The 19,368-nt window shown below is 47.7% G+C and overlaps 1 protein-coding gene across 3 annotated transcripts in view; it reads right to left on the bottom strand.

Moving 5' to 3' along the window:
• The window catches only part of RNF152 (ring finger protein 152), a 45,935-nt gene extending 26,868 nt beyond the window's left edge, over positions 1–19,067 (bottom strand). Inside the window, exon 1 of one of the 3 annotated variants that reach the window (XM_056332692.1) lies at positions 17,967–19,067. The gene's annotated coding sequence lies outside the window, so the exon portion shown is untranslated. Of the gene's footprint in view, positions 1–17,467; positions 17,889–17,966 lie in introns of those variants that run through there. The other 2 variants (XM_056332696.1, XM_056332695.1) reach the window with 2 other exon arrangements.
• Between the last annotated feature and the right edge of the window lie 301 nt (positions 19,068–19,368).

The raw sequence follows: 19,368 nt of genomic DNA on the forward strand, positions 1-19,368 counted from the left end.
AAAGAAATAACAGTCTGGAAGTCTTACTTTCTCTGTTGCCCTGTTCAAACAACTACATAATAAGTCATTATACATAATCACAGCAGCCACTAATTTTTATATATATATTACATGCACATGAACAGACACAGTGAAAGTAGTTACTAAGCACTGATACAACTGATCTTCTCCCTGCAACACTGAGTGTTAAGCCACCTGTCTGTTCAGCGTGGCCCTCGTCATATAAATTCCCCTCCTACTTTGTGCAGCTTCTTTACTTCCCCCATAATTTCTACAGTGCTTTGGGGTTTAATAAGTTACAATCTCTAATGACAACTGCTGTACATCTCTGAATCTTGAAGGGAAGCTGCTTCCAGCAGAAAATTAAGGGTTGAACTCTTACCAGTAACTCTGGGCATGCTTAACTAATACTAAGCCACATAACATAGTCTAATTAGTCCAACAGGTCTTTTTTTAAAAAAATCCACATGACCTCACTGTCAGTTCTTACACTGAGTCATTCTGGAGACCAGTTGAAACAGAGCCCTGCATAATTCCCTACCATCAGCAGCGCACTGCGTTAACTGATGTGCACTGGATTCCAACTACAATAACCAGGTAATCCTTACCCCTTCCACTCTGCCTTTTTTTTCCCCTTCTGTTTTTAAGACAAGACACATGTAGCAGCCTCCAGCAAGTATCCAGTCTTACCTACATGGACTCCTATGCTTCCCAGACTTACTCTGCAGATTAGTTACAACACACAATACATGCACATGGAATGCTCTATTACTAATGCAAATTATTTTGCATGGAAACACAAAATGCAGGTGGCCAAGTCACTAACTGCCCAATTCACAAGCACAGACAGTGCCCTCAAGCTTTTACATGCATATTAATTTGGATGCAGTGAAATGTACCCATAACTTTGAAAGTCCTGTTGAAACACACTTAAAGAGTATGACTCAAATCTTAAGTGCTCACATTCCTGAGTCACTAAAAAGTAAAATCGAATTTCCATCAAGTAATATTCTATTTTCTAGGTAGTTATTAATTCCGTGCTTCACTCTGAAATCACAGTCACCTAACTGCTAAAGCTATGCCTGTTTGACATACCTTTTCCTCCACAGCGATGTCAATCTGGAGTGTAAAGAAATACAACCTCCACCTACCACAGCTTCGTTGCCAAATTTTCCTAGAGAGGATATAAAACTGCGGTATTACCACCTCAGTGTGTTTTCATCAAGAGAATAGTTAGTTTCACCACATCTGTGCCAAATTCACTATGTCCACAAAAAGAAATGCTTTGCTGGGTTTGTTTCCCACTAAAGTATCTCTCGTGGAGCTGTGCAAATGCAATTTCACTATAAAAATAAATTCAGTGGAGTTAATAATTTCTTGCACTGGGCACATGGCCATCTATTTTCATTGCTTCCAAACATCCCCTGCACTCTTAAGACCTAGGAAGCCAGCGTTGTGTGGACTGCAGGGCACTGCTTCTCTAGCTTTTTCTGATTTGCATCAGCTTTCCTGGACAGAGCAAGGGTTGCAAGATGGTGTTTGTGACTCCCAGATGCCAAGCACCCTTTCTTAGTAGGTAAGGGCAGGTGGATGCTACGTTTGCCCTCCTCTGCTGGTGTGAGATCTGTGAGCCATGCAGCTGCAACTGAGGCACAGCGGAAGGACTCTTAAGCTGTGATGAAGGAACGGCTAAATCGCATGCATCCTCAAAGTGCCACAGAGACCTGTACAGACTGAGGAGGTGCAGCACCCCTACTAGTCTTTCCCTTTGCTAGGACACAACTATTTTGCACCAGCTTTTCACAGGAAAGGCATTCACAGGAAGAGATTTTGCCAACACCTGGAGGTTTGTGCTCTACCAAGCTACAAAATCCAGCCAAGAGACTGACAGAAAATGTATGAACACTATTCTAATCAAATTTATTTACATTATGCACTTCTGAAACAAAATACCAGGTACCAAATATATCAAATATATAAATATATACCAAATATATCAAATATATCAAACCTAATAAGCAGTTGAGATTCCAAGCAATCTCCTGAAATTGCTACACCTACAAATTTCTTTCTTCTAGCTTTTTGGTTGCAGAAGGTAAGGTGCCAGCAATCTATCTTAGAACAAGAGCTGATTAAATGGGCACATTTACCAAAAAAAGTAATACAATACAGTTCACAAACTGGTTTGTTTACCAAGGAAACTTGTTTAGCAGTTTCCTTTTATGTAGCATTAAAGAACAGCAACTTGTATTTCTTCTGTTTATGATTTTTGCAGTGGCCCAAGACATTTTCTTCAGCTAACGCCTAGGCAACTCCTAGTTTTCACTTCAAGAATATTCCAAGAATATTAAAGCTCCAGAGAGTCTAAAAACATGTATCCTTACAAACAAGAATAACCCCAACTTCCTATATGCACTACAACCATATCACAGCTCTCTTTTCAGATGAAGCTGACCTCGAAAAACTTTAAAAATGTATTAAAATAACACCAGTAGTGAATGCAGAAGTGTTCTGAGGAGGAATAATAGTGGTGAATCCTGTTTGTAATCATCTGCAAACATTGAAGGTTTCATGTTGTTCTGGTTCTTTTTCTTCTGCAGTATAGCTCAACTGGTTTAAACAATTCCCCCCAATCTTTGCCAACATGGGAGAAAAGAGGAAGAGCTGGTGCAAAACACTGTTCCTTTTGGGCAGTTCAGTCCTTTCAGTGCTCTGGTTTGTAGGTTTCTGCCTGCCTGGAGGGGCTCCAAATGGAGAACACTGATGGGATGCACTGGAGGTCACAAAACACTGCCAGGAATTGGTTACAGACAAGAAAGATGCACTAAAGAAGTAAAAGAAACAAAACCCCAAATAAACTAGCACCTCCCTTATGTTACTTTTTTTTGGTTTTCTTTTTTGCTTCTTGCCTGCAATTGGAAAAGTGGCAAGAAAAGAAAATGAAAAGTTAATGTGATCATCAAGGTAGTTAATTAATCCATGATTCCCCAACAGCTTTGAAAAGTACTGTCAAGGATTCTCCTCTCTTGGAAAAGACACATTTATTTCACACAGAAGCTCAGAATTTCTGTCATGTGTGACATTACTGAAACACTCAAAGATGGCTTCATCCACCTAGATGACTGCATGCGTTTCTCGCATCCTCTCCACTGAATGAGCAAGCCATGCTGAAATAAAACAGGATCTGCACATTACCCCCTTTGATTTGATTTGCAAAAAGGGGAAGCTGATACATCTGAAGAGTATGCAGCATCACACCAGCGACAGCAGACCCTCTGAAAGCAGTCACTGGCTTTTGCTCAGACCTGTGTCTCATGAGTAAAATGGAGAGGCTCCCAAGCTGTGATGCAGGGACAGCCAAGCAGCAGGCAGGGCAGGCCAGTCAGAGAAGTGCACGGCACACTTCAGAGCTAGGAGTTGCCACCACCTGTGGTACTAACCAATTTTAAAAAAAAAAAAAGCTAATGAGCTAACAGAAAAATAATTGGCCATTGCTATCCAAAACCCTAGACTAGTTCTAAATCAATGCAACTCTGCTGTAGTTAGAAAAGGATAAGCAAGGGCAAGAAAGTGGAGAATGAAGCCTATGTTTATGTACCACCAGAATACAAAGTAGAATAACTTGCGAAGTTGCTGCAAGTTGCTAAATGCAACTTTTTTATAAAAATAAAATCACATAAATCACTGATTTTCACTAGCCTTTGTATTTTGATTTTGATTTTTCCCCATACACACATGTGTGAGTATCCACACAAAACTTTTTCTTCAACCTTTACTTTTCTCATTTTGCCACTAAGAGAAACACAGCAGAAAGAGGGTGAGAGAAGGAAGCAGAGAAATGGGATCTTTTTGTATTTTGCTTTATAATAAAAAAAATGGATGGAATAATTTTTTTTTCATGGAAGCTTTCGGGTTTGCAAAACGCATTTCCCATTTGAACAAATTTGGTCAGCTGAGCATGCAACAAATACCGAGAATAGTTTTGGACCAAAGAGCCTGGTCCTTTGATTTCACCTATAACAACAAGGATATTTTTATACAAAGGAAGCCAAACATCAGTTTTAAACTGACATTCAGGGAATATGAAAATCAGATCCCCCTGCACTCTTCCAATAGCGGCCCTACAGTACGCTGCTGATCCACTGTGACACCAGCACCAAGAAGCATCCCAAGCCTCTGTGGAAAGCATGAAACAGCCACCTTTGCTAGCATTTTCCAGCTTCCCTTCCCCATTGCCAGTGTGGAAGGCAATGAATAAGAGTATTACTGGAGGTTTGAGCAGCAGGCTTCATAAATTACACACACACACACAAATCCTTTCTGTTTGATCCCAATCAGGTCTCTAATGAGAGCCACGGAACACAGTCTACTAATCAACTCCTCAGTAATGCAAATAACCATCTTGGCCTCTCATCAACCATCTCTAGGGCTTAAACAATGAGCCCTTAGACTGCACAGCCCTGGGTGCAAAAGCTGCCACGTCCCTCTGACATAACTTCGGCGTGACACTACGTACTCGGCAGCAGCGGGGAGCAGCCTGCCGAGCCCAGCCACATACTGGGAGCCTAAGCAATCCCTCAGCTACCTCCCTCAGCTACCGCAATGGCCCACGAGCACTGCCGTCCCTAGCTCTGCACACACGAAGCAGCCACATACTGCAAGTGCAGGGATCTGATGGAGGAGGCGTATTTCAGCTACAGCAACATACCTTCACCTTCAGGCTTCCTAAAATTAAATGCTGACTAAGCAACACAGCAGAACGGCTACAGCACAGGATTGGCACTTAAAAAATAGAAACAGGACCTCGTTTTACCTCCCCCAGGGACATCATTCCCTCCAGCCCTGTCCCTGGATGGACCTCAGGCTCACGCTTGCAGCCACATCCCCAGCCTCGTCTCTGGGCCCTGTCTCTGTTCCTGTCTCCTGCTGCTGGATGGACCCTGGCCCTGGCGTGTTGCTTGCCATGCCTGGGGCTGTGGATGGACCCCATTAGAGCACTTTGAAATCAAATTATGAGAAAGGCATTCTTCTGTGAAACATCATTACCACCCTGCCAGTGAAGTGTGGATTGCAAGAGCTTCCAAAATAAAAAGAAATGTATTTGCATTAGCCCCTTCCCTTACCCACACTGCCAGTTCTCATAAAAGTCCTGGGCCAACAGTTGGACTTGATGATCTTAAAGGTCTTTTCCAACCTAAATGATTCTACAATTCTGTGATTTACAGGCAAACTGACATACAGAACAGTGCGGCAAACAAAATGAAATCCTGCTAGAATCAGGTCAAAAAATGCCAAACAGGACTTGATCCCACGAAAGTGAAGACAAGCTATGCCTGGACAAGCACCTTGTAGCTGTAGTCACTGATATTAACAGATCTATGTGGTGGAAGGAAGAAAACAGACTCCCAAGCATCTGCAAAATAGCATAATTCAGGTTTACTTTTAAATAATAATATTAAGTAATAAATGCTAGGAAGAAAAAGCTTTAATGGATTTAAATATTCCAAATAACAATGCCAGCACTTCAGCACCCCCGGTCCTGCTGCGACCGCACACACGCACATTGCCGAGCACAGCTCTGCCGGCAGCAGTCCCTCACTGAAGAAAGAATTGCTGGGCTTCCAGTGCCAGTCTCAGCAAATTTCTACCTTCCAAGCAGCAAGTGTTTGTACAATAGAAATGCTCCTATCAGCATTACCAGCTGTGCCCAAAGCACAAAAAACGCAACCATGTACACTGCAAAATCTCAACATTTGCACGTGTGTAAACAGTGCACTTCGGGAAAGGCAGAAAGACTATTTTCAGAGTAAACACTGCAAAGATTTCGGGTCCTTTAGGATGTCAGAAGGCCATCACGATCTGCTGCTCACCTTCGTTACTTACCACTTGCTCAGCTAAGGCATGTCTGTAACTCACAGGGACTGCAACCACATTTCATGAGTCCATTTATCGCCTGCAAGGACACCAGTTTTGAGAACAGAAGAAACTTTACCTCCCACAGCAGCCGGGCTCTTTGGTGTGCTACCCTCCCTAACGTTAGCTTGAAGCCATTAAAATACCAACCCACACCAGAGCAGGAAACGCAGCAAGAGGAACTAATTTCTAAACCTCACCACTCGGATTGCAGCTGCTGCCCCAGGGAGATAAGCAGGGGAACATGGGGAAACTTCTCACAGCCCAGTCAGGCACCAGAAATCCTTCCAGAGGTATGAAAAAGGTGGAGAAAATAGGGATGCTAATGCACTCAGGCAGAAGACGATCTCCACCCCAAATTATTCACTTTAGAAATAGCAGCCCTCCAAGCCCCTGATCACACCCTGTCTTATGCAACTGCATCTGCAGCTGATGGGAGCAGAAGGCTCGTCTGCCGAAGATGCCAAGACTTCATAAGACTGGGACTTTAAGAGCCCACTCCTGAACAGGAACATCTTAAAAGGTGTCTCCTTCTCAGCTTCTGACTTGGGAGAAAGCAGGAGGCGGCAAAAGAAAAGGCTGGTGCTTTCTCCTCTTAACTAAACCACCTACACGTGTACTTTTTCAAAATATGCACAATTAGGGCAAGTTATGTTTGGGTTAAGGAGACTGTGGAGACAAGTTCTCAGTTCCAGAGGAAAGAAAGTCTAAGGAAAAATACTATAAAGAAAACTGGTTTTGTTAAAGCCTGAAGAAAAACAAAACTGGATGGAGAGTGTTTTGGTCCAATCCTGGATGAAGCATACTCAAGTGAATCATCTGTCCCTGAGAAAACCGCTTGCAGCACGCGAGTGTCTGGGCTGAATTTTAAAGATAGCACTCATTAGAAGTTAGCTGTCCACTGCCTCCAGTTCACCAACATCCCTTATGCCTAAAATCATGATCATTTTGTTCCTGTTGTCACAGCCTCCCACTTTTCTTTGCAGAAACTAATACTATATACATATAGTATATATATACTATATATACGGTAATATACTACTAATGCTTAGAGGAAAGCATTTGACCACAGTGGCTACCAGGACTGCACAAAGTATGGCACAGGCACTAGTCATGTAAACCAACCTTCCAAAATTATTGAAAGACATTTGGCAAAGGCATCAAATAAAAAAATGAACCGCTGTCTCATAAAAAGCCTACCAGAACACTTCACTGCATACTTGCTGGACCTTCTCTGCATACTGTGGGGTTCAAAAGCCAGACCCATGAGGCAAAGGGAGCTGCACCAGTGGCAACAGCCCAGCCATGGACCCAAGCAGGGCAGAAGCGGTCCCAATGGGTGCAGCATATGTGCAGCCTCCATCCCTGCTCATGAACAACGTGTGCCTGCACCTGATGTCCAGTGCAGACACTGCCCAGGACCAGGAAGGCGCTCCTCCTAGTAGTGACAAAAGTAATAACAAGGAAAATGAGGAGGAAGGATATAAACTGAAGTGCAAGAACCCTTCCATTGTAAGGCGGGTCATCCATTCAGGAGTGCTACTCAGACTGAACAGGGGAGCTTCATCAGCTGAAAAAGGATTTTCCCCAAATTAAAAGCAAGTGGGTGCCAGTGCCAGAGGGGGGCATGCAGCGTGGAGGAAACACAGACCCATGCTGCTGGTCACCACAAGCCGAACAGCTCCAGGATCCTCGTTCCTCTCCACGGGGATGAAAGGAACACAGAGGAAACTACAAGTCCAGCACCTCAGTACCCCTCACAGGCTTGGGCTCAACACCACAAGTGCTTGCAATAGACTCTTTTTTTCTCCAGCTGCATTGGGACAGTGTTTCAGGTCTGATTTACTGTCTAGACACAGCATGCTACCATGCAGTACAACTGAAGAAGACTGAGAGCACCAGAGTGTGGAAAACAGACCGACCAAAGCTTTTTCTTTTTCTTTCTTTCAAAACAATACATTGTGCAGTCTACATCAACATCCTCACAAAAATGCTCAATCTGTCCTGTACCTCAGAAGCTCGCTGCTGAAAAATATCCAGAATGCAATTAAAACATGGATTCCGTTAAGTTTCACTTCCCTCTACAATTTATAATAGTCTCATCCATCAGTTTTCAAAGAATATTAATACTGCCATCAGCTGGCTCTCCACCTCCTCTGCTGAGCCAGCTTTTTCAAAGCCCTGGCCCTGCCACTCACCATCCGACCACAGATGCTGTGAGGAAGAGGAGAAAGGGAGGCAAACCGGGTGTGAGAGAGGCCAGGGACCACCCCACAGGGGAGCTATGGCAACCTACTGTGCCTGAGTATCTGCCCAAACATGCTTACCTCAAAGGAAAAACACACACGCAAAATACAGAGAACAGGGATTAATTAACTGAAGCCTACCCAAACTCAGACCAAATCCTAGGCATACAGGCTCACTGCCACCTTCCAGGCTGGAAATGGCTAGGCCAGTGATGTGCAATCTTCTTTTTTTATTTGCAAAACCCTTTTTTCCCCCCTCTAAAAGATGTGTGGATCTCTCCATTGATACAAGCCATTTCTCCCAGTTACCTTTCACAGACCAGACAACATCCTTGGCCCCCAAGTACCTTCAAACCAGAGCTGAAAACCAGTCCCATGCTCCTTTTAGTAGTCTCTCCTTTTCAAATACATGTAGTTCAGTACTCAAATACTAGGCGTTGGACTTACTCACACACAGTGGTAATGCAGGGAGAATTGGTTGGTGCCAGTTTGACATGGTTTATATCTACCACGTTTCATATTACAAACTCCCAAGAACAGAAGTCTGACTTTAAAATCATTCTCATCTCCACTGTTTCATTGCAGGTCAGCCTGGTCTGTTCCGAGACCAGATTTTGTTAGCAAACATACTTTCTCAGCTGGTATCATTCACTTTTCCTCATCCAGTTTCACGAAACAAAAAAGCCCAAAGTACATAAAGAAAACCAACCGTTATGCTCATTTGAACATAATCGGAAATGTCTGCTTCATCCTCTCTTACTGCAGCATGAGGTTTATACTAACCGCCCTCCCCTCCTCTCAACAAAGCTGTAGGAAGAAACCCACTGTAAATTGGTGAGAAGACTGACATGCAGGCCAAAAGCATCTAATGGCCTGCTGGGACTACAGACAGCGCTTCTCCAAGTAGCAGCTGAGTTGCACCAACTTGCATTTCATGTGGAAGCCCAGCCTCTAGAACCTGCACACTCTTGCTTGCACTATCATGTTTCTATTCATTCCCAGGAGACAAAAAAGCACGGGCAGCCAGTCTTCCCCAATCTTCTATGAATTTATGTCATTTCAGTCTCATATTCAACCCCATAAAATGGCACATCCACCTAGGCTTCACTGTAGAAAGTAGGTGGGATCAAACAAGACTGCATACAACAAATCACTGAGAAACAGAGCAGAATGCAGCATATTCTCTAGATGTAAACTGTTTTTATAGAGTTGACCTAAAGCAGCTGTTTATGCATTGCCTGATCTCAGAGGATGTCCACAGTAATGGCTCTGGACTAAAAGTAAGGAAGATGAATGCCCTAAAATCCTCCATTCGAATGTATTGGGCTGGCCTTTATCTACAGTTTGAACAAGCAAATATTACAGATCTAAACTGGAATCAAGACTGCACACAAGCCTACTAGGGTAGCTAGATCTGGGACCTCTGGAAAATTAATACGTGGCACTGCTAGTAACAAAAGATGGGCACAGGCTAGAGCGATGGTACCAGAAAGCAAGGGGAGAAGCGGGCAGCATTTGTTTGGGATGTACAGGAACAGAGGGGAAGGAGGGGGATCTGGGGAGGGTGAGTTTAAGGGGATGAGAAACTAGGCGGCCACAGAGGGATGAGCAGGACAGACACAGGTAAGCCACAGAGGACTCAGGAAGCACCACAGCTCTGCCCACCCCATCTTTAAATGGGATTGAGGGTACCCTGGCTCTGGGTCAAAATCCCCCACCACAGCAGCAGATGACCTGCTGCGCATGTCATCCCACTCTGGCAACGAACACCATCCACAGCCAAACAGTGCGCTTCAGCAGGCCGTTATCTCATGGGTCAAAATTAATGCTAATGCTACAGCCCAAAGGTCTACACCCTGTGGATGACCCAGGTCACTGCAGGTTCATATGACATGGCCAGTTTTTATTTACCTCCTCCTTTTTCCGCTGTATGGTTATAAAATTGTGTTTAAACCCAGGCATGTTCAAATTTTAATACAGAGACTACAAACTTGAGCATTCCAAAATTAAGAGGGATAATGAAGACTGCCCATACAACCTTCACCCAGCTCCTGTATACATCTGCACTGATTCTGTCTCAGATTTAATGATCACAAATCACTTGAGCCCTGGAAATCGACTGCTTCAGGGGGAAAAGATATGGTCGTGTGATAAAAGCGACAGCTGTCTCTCAAACCCTGCCTCACTCAGTGGAGGCCAGGCGGATTACTGAATGAGGCAACACAGGAAGAAAAAGAGACAATCACCTTGCTTAAGGAAGTTGGACATACCACCTGCAGGCAGGAATTGCCTCTTTCTCAGCTCCACAGTCTCTGTAACATGCTCAGCAAGCCCCTGAAACCAGTTTTTCTTCAGGTGACCCCTAACAGGGCAGTCCCCAACCCCTGCAAGGCCAAGACACCTAGGGCTAACTTGCAAGAGTGCCAAGACTTCCAGCTGAGGTCAACTGTCTTTGTGCTCCCAGCAGATGAATGCTACCATCATGCCAGATATTCTGGGGTGAGTGAAAAAGAAAATCACCCCTAAGTATCTCTTTGAGGCAGCCAAAATTAAAGGTGTTTCAATTATTTGAGCTTTATTCGCTCTTTGCCTCCGTTCCTCAGCTACAAAAATGAAGACAGTACCTGCACTTGAGATGTGGCAGTAAGAACTTCCCCACCTGTGAAGCCCCCAGGAAGGAATTAGCAGCACTGCTCAGTTCAAGGTTTTGGGTGGGATGTAAAATAAATAGATGTGGAGACACACGCAGAAAGTAAATGTAAGGAAAAGAAAATTAATTACGCTGTAATTGTGGATCCACTGAAAGAGGGACCCTGTGAAAGGGAAAAAATGATGCAATTACAGAATTAAAGATTGTATCATAATGCAGATGCAAAGGGGAGCTATGCAACATTAGTCCTGGCACTTCCTTGCTTTTGTCCGCCTGATTTTGTAACCCCATTGTTCTCCTAATGTCATTATTTTGTAAGTAATTTAAACACAACATAATTATGAGCTCATATGTTTATATCTTTTCATCATTACTAATGTGTGGAACAACTGGCAGACGCTGCTCCCAGCATGATTGATGCCCCCAGCAGATGGCTGTGAGCGACTCTCTTTTCTTCCACCTTTACCCAAGGTAAAGAGCAGGGCGAAGAGAGGTAGACTTTATATTTAAACTTCTATTCCATGCACAAACATTTGGGGATTTTGGGGTTGTTTCAGAGGAGGGAACCATGACCGATATCAATCAATTGCTCTGATATGAATCATAACACCAGATTTAAAGAGCAGAGGCACTGAGAAGCTGATGCGCTTTGTCCAAGGTCAGAAGGAAAGCTCCCCAAGGCCTGGATCCCAAATGACCCCACTGACAGCCTCCTGCCGAAGCCGCTGAACCCCTCCTACCTCCCACATTAAAACTTCTTGAAGTATAATTACTGCTGTTAACTGCAGGTCAGGGAAGAAGCCAATCACCTCCAGGCTGTGTTTGCTGGTGAATGCAGCCAACAAGCAACTTCTGAGCGTGTGTCATAGAAAACACAACTGCAAGCAAACGTTACGGTCGCATGTGTTCATCCTGGATGGTAATTGTTATATATTGGGTTTTTTAAGTAAATTACCCTGCGCGCCTTGGACTTCAGGCAAATGGCTAACGTACTGCTCAGAGTCAGACGAGTCTGGCTCACCCTGCCTCATGAGGGAAAGCAGCTGCAGTAGCAACAACCTAACTTGTTTTATTTGCAGATGATATTAGCTGGCAAGAGGCAGTGTGCCTGACAGTATGCTTGCTATGTAGGCTTTGTGCTTTTTAAAAAAAGTCTTTTGTTTTCATATGACCCCCATTTGTAAACACACATCCCTTTTCTTTTAAGCAGTATTTTTACCTTGTCTAACAGGTGCTGGCAGCTACTACTGCAAGCTTTGCGTACTTTTTGCTCCCAACAAAGCAAGCTTCACTTCTATCCTTCCCCGTCCCAGAGAGCAGAGCCTGCAAAACCTCGAGCTATCAAGTCCCTGAGGTGCAGCCAGTCAGAGCCTACAGTGTCCCAGGCACTCGGGCCACAGCAGCTCTATTCAGTGCACAACTTTTTGAAAAGCTCCACTATGGAAAAGTCTGTGGTGGTGGTGAAATCATTGCAATCCTTCCTTCTTGGCACGCAACCTGCTCAGTTTGGTTTAAAACCTGACAGAGAAAGTGCTACACCATCACTAAATGTATATAGTTAGCATGACACTTAACAAAAACAGGCAGAAATGTTACAGCAGCAACGTTTTACCCCATGACTGCCTGTTTCAGGATTTCCCATGCCAAAGCTTGGATGGCCAGCGCTGTCAGAGGGGGGACCTGTGTGGGATGTCAGGTCCAAGCCCAAGAGCCCATTTTTAGCTACCAGTCATCTACTGTGCCACACTGCCAGCGGTACAAGTTGGTACCTATGGAGGGGAAAGGAAAGGATGCAAAAGACATTCTCGTTCACTAAGTGTCACATCTCTAATAGTGTAGAAACTTATACACAGATGCCAGAGGTGCCCTGCCCCATCTCTGGCAGGCAGAGTTTCTGCAGGAGGAGAGGGAATAGCTTCCCCATTTGCCCTGTTGGTATGTCTTGGTGCCTCACATCCTCCACAACCCAAGGAGCCAGCTACACAGTTCCTCCCTTCATCTCACCTTGACAGATGCATCTGAGCTTAGCTGCATTACAGGCTGTCTGAAAAGGAGTGGCACACAGGTGTTTAGGATTCTGTTCAGCCCTCCAGGGTGACAATATTTTGACATAAGAGAGCAACCAGGTGATTTCTGAAAAGCCATGATCTTTGAAAAGCCAGGCTCTATGCCCCAGCACAACAGGCATGTATTGTCTGAAGACCAGCAGCAACACAGAGGGTAGCATAGCAAAACATGCACTGGCTAAGAAATTGCATATGCATCCTACACATGCTCCTTGACATCCTGACGCTCCTATTTCTTATGCCACTGCATAAGAACAGACACCTGCCTTCCTTCAGTCTGAGTCTGGAAGAAATGTGCTCACCACACCCAGCACAACTATACTGATAAGCTGACCAGCACAGGCACAGCCTGGGTGAGGGTAAGGCTGCTTTTCCTAGTATAGTTTTGCTCAGATTTCTGAGGCAGATCACCCAAGACACCCATGCCAAACCAGCTACATCTACACCAGGGTGGCCTAGCAATACAGCAGCATGTCCCTGGCATCTCACAGCACTGTATCAGCCCAAGTACACACCTGCCTAAAGTAACTGTGAGGAGAGAGCTGTGTGGGAATTGGAGACTATTCGCTCACAGAAGCTATTTTGGGAGAAACGTATGGTGCTAAATGACATCTTTTCATCAGTGCCAAATTATCACTGGTTTCGACAGGATGACACTGGTGAACGCCCAGATGATCATGCTGCCACTGCACACGGGCAAGTTTGTGCACAGACACACCTCTGCATAAGTCCTGCCCAGGCTGCACATTCCCATCTGCTCCAGTGCTCCCCTCCGTTCAGCCCAAGGTGTCCTGGAGGTCAAGGAAAGCAGGCTCCAAGCTACGGCTGTCAGCCTGCCAGCCTTCCTAAATCTCAAGCAGCAACAAACAGGCCCCGTCTGCTTAAGATCTTGTGTCCTCTGCCCTCCTGCCCCTCTGTCACAGCCCCTGTAGCTCCCTCCAATGTTACCCCACACATCACCCTGCCCCGGAGACCATGAACACCTCACGAGGTGGCCAGGGCTACAAAGGTACTGCATTTTTGACGACCACTCACGCAATGCGGCAGCTGCTACCAGGCAGAATGGAGAATAGCTGAAAATGGTCTCCTTTTCTTCAGAGAGAGCACAGTTTCAAAGATTTCCCAGCCAGCCACTCATCTTAACAAAAACAAGTGGGAAATTAATGAACTTCAAGACTGACAACCATTGGTGCTATCTAGTTGAAACTGGCCAAACACAAAGGGCAGGAGACAGGCTGCACTCATTTCCTGGGGAAATTAAATTAAAATAAAATAGAATAAAACCAGATTAAAACTATGGTGCATTTGATTACTGGCATTTCCATGTTCCGCTGTGTCCCAGGAAACTGACGCCTTGCTCAATCAAGCCTGGAGCTGCACAGCACACACTGCAGTTACGCTCTGTAACTGCCCAGGTTTTATGCATCTGAAGCAGGAAGGAACAAATTACAAACTCCTTTACATCTGAAGGGGTAATTTCTGCCGCGGGAAGACAGGGAGGGCAAGGTTATCTGCATCTGAAAGAGGTGAAATGCCTTGTCCGCGCTGAAGGACTATTACTGAGCCCTTAAGTGTGGAACCTGCTGGGGTTCCTCCCTCCTCCACAAGCCCCAGCACTGGAGGTGATCTCATCCCGGAGACATCAGCATCCCTTTCCTCACCATCCGCAGCGTCCCTCAGCCCACGCTGCTGGCGCTTGGACACCTGCACCAAGAGGGGAACTTTGAGGCAGGGGTCGACTCTGCTGCGGTGGGACCAGCAAATGCCGAGCCCTCGCCAGCCCAAGATACGGGGAGATGCTGCACTATCGGTGAGCACTGGTGGGGCTGGAAGTTTCCTCTGAAGCCGCCCAGTGTGTCAGACCGTGCTACCGAGCTACATCGATTCCAAGGGCTCCTCTGCTCCCTTCGCAGGGCTCAGCACAGCAGCAGAAAACCTATTTGCGTAGAAAATAGCACGCACAAAGCAAGCAGGCAACTCTGTCCAGACTCAGAAACAGCTGTGGAATTTCTCTGGAAGAGCTGCATACTGTAAAGGGGAGGAAAGTCCTCCCATCTCACTTCCAGCCCACCCACCCACTGGATAGAGACAAAGCATAAGAACAGCAGAGAATTTAAGGCATGCCAGGATCCCAGGATCTGGGAATTAGTTTCCCACATTCTGCACAAAAAGACAGCACTCATGCCCAATATCTACTGCCTTGAACTCAGATTGCACACCATTTACTCAGCTGAATAACCACGGTCAAGCCAGTGGAATTACTTGCCAGAAAAACTGCTACTTGATGTATGTATGGAACAGCTGCAGAACTGGCTGACAAATACATACAGGTATACAGGAGGCAATGTAAGACCACTCTTTTAAAAGGCCAGTGCCCTGGGCTAGTCCCAAGGTCAACAGCCATATGATCAAAACCACAAATCACCAGGTCTCTGGCAGAGTCATACCAACTGATCATCTAGATCAAACTGATCATCTAGATCAGTTGCATCTCTCCAGACCCGTCTCTTCCAGGCGCCATCAACTGATTGGGGTCACAGTCTGAAAAATATTTCACTGACTTAGAAAACTAAATTCTGCTCAAAAGGATGGTTTGCACATTTAAGAGTATAAGCTTCATTAGCTTTCAGCAAGACTTCATGTCTCAAGCGCAAACTAATCCTCTATAAAATTCCAGCAGAGAAGCACCATTGCTCCCGTCTGTCAGTACCAGCCCTAAGTAAGGTCAGTTCTTCCATACTGAACCCAGACACGATATGGCATTTGTTCTCAGCACCATGCAAGTAAAAAAGACGAGCAGTTCACACCCTGGAAAGCTTACGAGAGGCAGACCTGAGCTTAAATCCTTTGCATGCAAGTTTGTGAGTATCCCTCTTTAATTTCACCAGGACAACACACATGACTGAAGTTAAAACTGTGCTGAAGCCTCTGTCAGGCTGTGGCTGATGGAGCTCCTGCTCCAGTTCATCGAAGGGTCAAGGTGAGAACCCTGAACTGGAGCCAGGAACAGCTACGACCAAAACATACCCAGGGATTTTGGCAAAGCTCACCCCCAGGTGAGTCACTTGGGGAAGGGTGACCACTGCCCATTCCCTGCAAGCTCTAAGCCATAACATACCTGTGGATGAGCACCTCGCTCTGAGTTATTGCATTTGCATGTATCATTTAAACACACTATATTAAGGCTGGAATAATATTTATTGTCCTGCTGGTATTTCTAACCTGGATATTCCACAGCACTGCACAGCACTGTCCAGTAGTCCCAAAGAGACTACATAACATGCGCATAAAACTTCCATCAGCCCAACCAACTTTCCTCCCCCCAGACAAGCAGTGGAAAACAAACATCTTTTTCATTTGTCTTCACATACCTGGCAAACTGTCCAAACCCTCTGACAGACCTTACAGGTTTGAACCAGAGGTTTGGGCTTTTAAACTATACTCACAGCAAAAGTGCGTGTGTGGCAGGGATTTTCCACAAAGTCCCATCCCAACAGTCACAGACACGTCAATGCCACCAAAAGCAACAGCACGCGGCTGTCCCAGCCCCATCGCCCTCAGCCAGGGCTACTTTTACACTTTGCCTTTCATGTAATTAACCAGCTGAAACCCAGTTGCGCACCATTACATAGCCAAGAATAGTGTTTCCAGCAGAAGGTTTTTTCCTAAGTTGCTGTTATTATCATACCATGAGCTCTGCATTAGTTCAGACTCAGTGGCCATTCCAAGAAGGCCTGTGACCCCAGCCTGGGTACAGAAAGGCTAAAAATGGGACCTTCATTTATGTCAGAAGTTGGAAGGTTACAAACATTTTCCAATGGCCTCAATCAGACCCCAAGCCTAAGCAAATCTGTATCAAAAGAAAAGATCTCTGAAATGTACTATTAAAAAAAAAAAAAACCAACCAAAAGCAAAAAAGAAGCAAACCAACCATGGTTGACGGCAGTGAGGAGGAAGAAAAGAGTTTTCAGCAAGGAAACAAGAGCAGAGAAATTACTATGTTTCTCGTTCAATTAATGGGACCTTTTCAAAAGCCTGTTTGCCTTTTTTGGGGTTTTTTCCAGACACCTATTACACACACCCCCTCCATGCCTCCCCAGCTCACAGCCCGGTGCACAGATCTTTAAGCGTATCCACATTCGAGAAGGGGCAGAGAGCTGCCTCCGAAGATGTCCCTCCACCGGACGGCATGTCGGGACAAGGCGCCGGGGTGATGGATGTCGGCAGGGCTCCTGAATCACAGTTTTGCAGTTCGACCTCAGCCGGGAGGCAGCATCTACCGCCGTAACAAACTCCGAGCGCTGCCACCCTGCAGAGCGCGGACCCACCTGGGCAGGGGGCTCCACGCCTCTACTCTCCTCCGGTTAAAAAAATTAAAGCCGCTTTCTAAAAACCCAGCGAGATGTCTAGCACTTATGACGGCACCCGAGTTACCGCATATCTTCTCCGCTAACTGCCAGCATATGGAAGGGAGGAGAAATTAAAAAATAAAATAAAATAAAAAAAAAAAAAACAAACAAACCCAACACCAAACCTCCAAGAGAAACAAAGGACCCCCACCAAAACCCCGTCTGTAAGTTAGCTGGGTTTACTTGCTCGCGAAGCCCAAGGATAACCCTCCTCCGCTCGGAACAAGGCTGATGCGATGCAGGCGCAACCCTGCCGGCTTGCAAAGTAACCTTCGCGCCCCGCCACCCTCCGGGACGCGGGCCGCCCCGCGCACGTCTCGGCGGATCACCTGGACCTCTCATCGCGCCCCGGCTTCGCCCCCCGCAGGGACCGGCCGCCGCGGGGGGAGCGCCGGGCGGCGGGGCCGGGGCGCGGCGGAGCCCGCAGCGAGCCCTGCGCGGCGGGGCCAGGCGGGGCAGGCGGTTACGAAACCCGCGTCTCCCCCTCGCCCGGGCGGCAGGGAGGTGTGGCGGGGGGCATCCGCGGCCGCCCCGCTCCCCGCCGCCGCGCCGGGAAGGGGAAGGGAGGAGGGAGCGGCGCCCCCGCCGCCGGATCTACCGCACGCGAGCATCGCCCGCCGCCCCCGGGGGGGGCAGGCCGGGGGGGGTGAGCCCCGCCGGCGAGGAGCGGGCGCCCACTGACCTTGCCGCCATCCGCCGCCGCCGTGCCTGCCCGCGGGGTGGCAGCCCCGCGCCCGCCGCAGCCCGCGCCCTCGCCCCGGCAGCCGGCGCCGCCCCCCGCCCCCCGCGGGTGCGGGGCCGAGGCGGGGCCGAGGCGGCGGGGAGCGCGGGAGCCGCCCCGGACCCCGGCGCGTCCCACCACCCCAGCCCGGGTCCCCGGCCGCGGCGAGCGAGTGGCCGCGGCGAGCGAGGGGTAGCGCGGCTGCCCGGCGGAGAGCGCCAGGACCGGGACCGGGACCGCCCCCCCCGGCCCGGGTGGGAGAGGCGGCAGCCCGGGCCGCGAGCGGGGCGGCCCCGCAGCGGCGAGGGCAGCGGCAGCCGCGGGCACCCCCCGTCCGGCGCGGTCCCGCCAGCGGGGAGCGGGAAACCGCAGCGCTTGGGGGGCTCCTCAGTGCCTGGGAGGGGCTCTGCGGCTTCCAGATGCGGCGTGTTGTGCCTCTGGGCACGGGCGCGGGGGCAGGGGCACCCGGGCGCGTGCTCCCTGGGGCGGCGGGCGCAGCAGCGCGTCCCGGGCGCCCACCGCAGCTGCCCCCGCCGGGGACGCGGCGCCGTGCGAGCGCCCGGTGCGAGGCAGGGTCTCCGGCTCCAGTCACTGGTGCTTTGAGCCTTGGAAGACCTTCAGTCCCAGCTGGAGACTTAGAGCTGCCTTACTGGTGCACATCAAGTCAGCAGCGGGTACACGTGGCGGTTGTCTTACCGTGGCAGACCCCGGGCTGGGTAGGGAGTAAGGCCTGCCTCGTGTTCATTGCACCAGGGCCTACAGAGCACGGGACCGCAGGCTCGTTCCTGCGCTGCCTGCAGAGAAAACAATCCTATTTACATCAGCAGTAAAAGGAAAAAATGCATATGTACATCCTAGTGTCTCACTTGGGATCGGCAATGGCAAGCAGCAAGAGCTACAAATGGCAAGGGCAGACAAGCGTCTTTCACTCCTCACTGCCTCGTCTTTCTGCAGAGCCAGTGTTGTTTTGGGGCAAAGGGTTGCGAGTGGTGGGAGAGAAGACCTGCAGGTTAGCCAGGTGCTAGTTTTTGTTAAAACAGTCCTCCCTAGCTCCTGCAGCTCCACACTGAAAGCATTGCCTGTGGAGGAGTAAGACCTCTATAATCAACGAAATAAATAATTTTCACAAACCTACTTGGTTTCCTGCCCTTCCTTCTTCCCCTTCTCCTCTGCAATGGGGCTATTTGCAGAGCAGGGTCTCCAGCAAGTGGGGCTTACCGCTGGGGAAAGCCTATAGTGCATCCACTAGTACAACTCCAGGTTCCGCCATAAATATTTAAAACTCAATTACTACCCTCAGAATGAACATTCAAAGCAGATTTTCACATCCCACAGTGTTTCAGACCTTCCTAATCAAATAATT

Source organism: Falco biarmicus, chromosome 3 (assembly GCF_023638135.1).
Source record: "Falco biarmicus isolate bFalBia1 chromosome 3, bFalBia1.pri, whole genome shotgun sequence".
Classification (NCBI taxonomy): Eukaryota; Metazoa; Chordata; class Aves; order Falconiformes; family Falconidae; genus Falco; species Falco biarmicus.